A 2,500-nucleotide genomic window follows, 5' to 3' on the forward strand; every position below is an offset into this window, starting at 1 on the left:
CCCATTATGACTCCTCGCCCGCACGCTCGTGCACACCGGCGTGCACGTGGGCATCGTATGCTAAAAAATGAAGTTTGGAGTTTGGGTTTGAAAATTTTATGGGAGCTTCCTAGAAGACTAAGAAGTGCTTTGCTCGAGACGGATTTCGATTTGGAGGTCCGCCGTGTTAATTTTGCCAATTACGGCTCCTCGCGCGCACGCTCAAGCACCCCGACGTGCACACCGGCGCGCACGTGGGCATCGTATGCTAAAAAATGAAGTTTGGAGTTTGGGTTTGAAAATTTTACGGGAACTTCCTAGAAGCCTAAGAAATGCTTTGCTCGAGACGGATTTCGATTTGGAGGTCCCCCGAGTTAATTTTGCCCATTACGACTCCTCGCCCGCACGCTCGTGCACCCCGGCGTGCACGTGGGCATCGTATGCTAAAAAATGAAGTGTGGAGTTTGGGTTCGGAAATTTTATGGGAGCTTCCTAGAAGCCTAAGAAATGCTTTGCTCGAGACGGATTTTGATTTGGAGGTCCCACGAGTTAGTTTTGGCCCATTATGACTCCTCGCCCGCACGCTCAAGCACCCCGGCGTGCACGTGGTCATCGTATGCTAAAAAATGAAGTTTGGAGTTTGGGTTTGAAAATTTTATGCGAGCTTCCTAGAAGCCTAAGAAATGCTTTGCTCGAGACGAATTTCGATTTGGAGGTCCCCCGAGTTAATTTTGCCCATTATGACTCCTCGTCCGCACGCTCGTGCACCCCGACGTGCACGTGGGCATCGTATGCTAAAAAATGAAGTTTGGAGTTTGGGTTTGAAAATTTTATGGGAGCTTCCTAGAAGACTAAGAAATGCTTTGCTCGAGACGGATTTCGATTTGGAGGTCCCCCGAGTTAATTTTGCCCATTATGACTCCTCGCCCGCACGCTCGTGCACCCCGACGTGCACGTGGGCATCGTATGCTAAAAAATGAAGTTTGGAGTTTGGGTTTGAAAATTTTATGGGAGCTTCCTAGAAGACTAAGAAGTGCTTTGCTCGAGACGGATTTCGATTTGGAGGTCCCCCGGGTTAATTTTACCCATTATGACTCCTCGCCCGCACGCTTGTGCACCCCGACGTGCACGTGGGCATGGTATGCTAAAATTGAAGTTTGGAGTTTGGGTTTGAAAATTTTATGGGAGCTTCCTAGAAGCCTAAGAAATGCTTTGCTCGAGACGGATTTCGATTTGGAGGTCCCCCGAGTTAAGTTTGCCCTTTATGACTCCTCGCCCGCATGCTCGTGCACACCGGCGTGCACGTGGGCATCGTATGCTAAAAAATGAAGTTTGGAGTTTGGGTTCAGAAATCTTATGGGAGCTTCCTAGAAGCCTAAGAAATGCTTTGCTCGAGACGGATTTCGATTTAGATTTCCGCCGTGTTAATTTTGCCAATTACGGCTCCTCGCGCGCACGCTCAAGCACCCCGACGTGCACACCGGCGCGCACGTGGGCATCGTATGCTAAAAAATGAAGTTTGGAGTTTGGGTTTGAAAATTTTACGGGAACTTCCTAGAAGCCTAAGAAATGCTTTGCTCGAGACGGATTTCGATTTGGAGGTCCCCCGAGTTAATTTTGCCCATTACGACTCCTCGCCCGCATGCTCGTGCACACCGGCGTGCACGTGGGCATCGTATGCTAAAAAATGAAGTTTGGAGTTTGGGTTTGAAAATTTTATGGGAGCTTCCTAGAAGACTAAGAAGTGCTTTGCTCGAGACGGATTTCGATTTAGATTTCCGCCGTGTTAATTTTGCCAATTACGGCTCCTCGCGCGCACGCTCAAGCACCCCGACGTGCACACCGGCGCGCACGTGGGCATCGTATGCTAAAAAATGAAGTTTGGAGTTTGGGTTTGAAAATTTTACGGGAACTTCCTAGAAGCCTAAGAAATGCTTTGCTCGAGACGGATTTCGATTTGGAGGTCCCCCGAGTTAATTTTGCCCATTACGACTCCTCGCCCGCACGCTCGTGCACCCCGGCGTGCACGTGGGCATCGTATGCTAAAAAATGAAGTTTGGAGTTTGGGTTCGGAAATTTTATGGGAGCTTCCTAGAAGCCTAAGAAATGCTTTGCTCGAGACGGATTTTGATTTGGAGATCCCACGAGTTAGTTTTTGCCCATTATGACTCCTCGCCCGCACGCTCAAGCACCCCGGCGTGCACGTGGGCATCGTATGCTAAAAAATGAAGTTTGGAGTTTGGGTTCGGAAATTTTATGGGAGCTTCCTAGAAGCCTAAGAAGTGTTTTGCTCGAGACGGATTTCGATTTGGAGGTCCCCCGAGTTAGTTTTGCCCATTATGACTCCTCCCCCGCACGCTCAAGCACCCCCGCGTGCACGGGGGCATTGTATGCTAAAAAATGAAGTTTGGAGTTTGGGTTTGGAAATTTTATGGGAGCTTCCTAGAAGCCTAAGAAGTGCTTTGCTCGAGACGGATTTCGATTTGGAGGTCCCCCGAGTTAATTTTGCCCATTATGACTC

The sequence above is a fragment of the Cornus florida genome, unplaced genomic scaffold (assembly GCF_030987335.1).
Source record: "Cornus florida cultivar Cherokee Brave unplaced genomic scaffold, ASM3098733v1 CherokeeBrave_3.0.0_Hap2_scaffold_128, whole genome shotgun sequence".
Taxonomy (NCBI): domain Eukaryota; kingdom Viridiplantae; phylum Streptophyta; class Magnoliopsida; order Cornales; family Cornaceae; genus Cornus; species Cornus florida.